Consider the following 738-nt stretch of genomic DNA (forward strand, 5'->3'; position numbering starts at 1 on the left):
CACAATTGTACATTGTATTTCTACACTATACTGATCACAGCCYATGGAAAGTTTTAGGGAAGTTTTATCAATGATACAAGTTCCTATTAGAAAATCATTCTGCGTATCATTCAATTCTATTTTCAAGCACACCTAATGAATTCCCTGATGTTTCACAGTCCTACACATGTAGTAATTATTACAAGACCCATGTACCAGGTTGATGTTAAAAGCCCTGGAAAATGGTCTTATGATTTTYATTTTATATATACACATTACAGTATTAAATAATACAGATCTATAAATATAAACATACAAACATATGTAATGTCTATATATGTATATATATGTATATATGGCTATACATGTGTATATATGGGYGTGCATGCATCTACACATACTCTGTGTGTGTGTTTTATATAAAAGTTATTTTGCTGTTATTCTCTCCCTCTTCTGCTGAAAGAAACCAGCTCTGGCAACCCTAATTCTCAGCGAAGTCAAAGCAAAAGTCAACTCTATACTATTTACAGGATTTCTCTAACAGCTGCACAGGTCAAAAAGTGTATTTGTCAGTTCAGCAAGTTGCTTTATTTAGCATCCAGCGACCTTCCCAGTAAAACCGTAGGTGTTAGTCGGGCTGGGTGCTGCGCGAGCGTGGGTGTGAGCGCGCCGGATTCCCGGTTATATTTAAGTGCTGGATGCACATGAGGAGATGCGCTCTGGGATAAAAGCAGCCCCCAGGCCCGTGCGCGCAGGCCC

Source organism: Rhea americana, unplaced genomic scaffold (genome assembly GCF_003343005.1).
Source record: "Rhea americana isolate MKP2758 unplaced genomic scaffold, rheAme1 scaffold_124, whole genome shotgun sequence".
Taxonomy (NCBI): Eukaryota; Metazoa; Chordata; class Aves; order Rheiformes; family Rheidae; genus Rhea; species Rhea americana.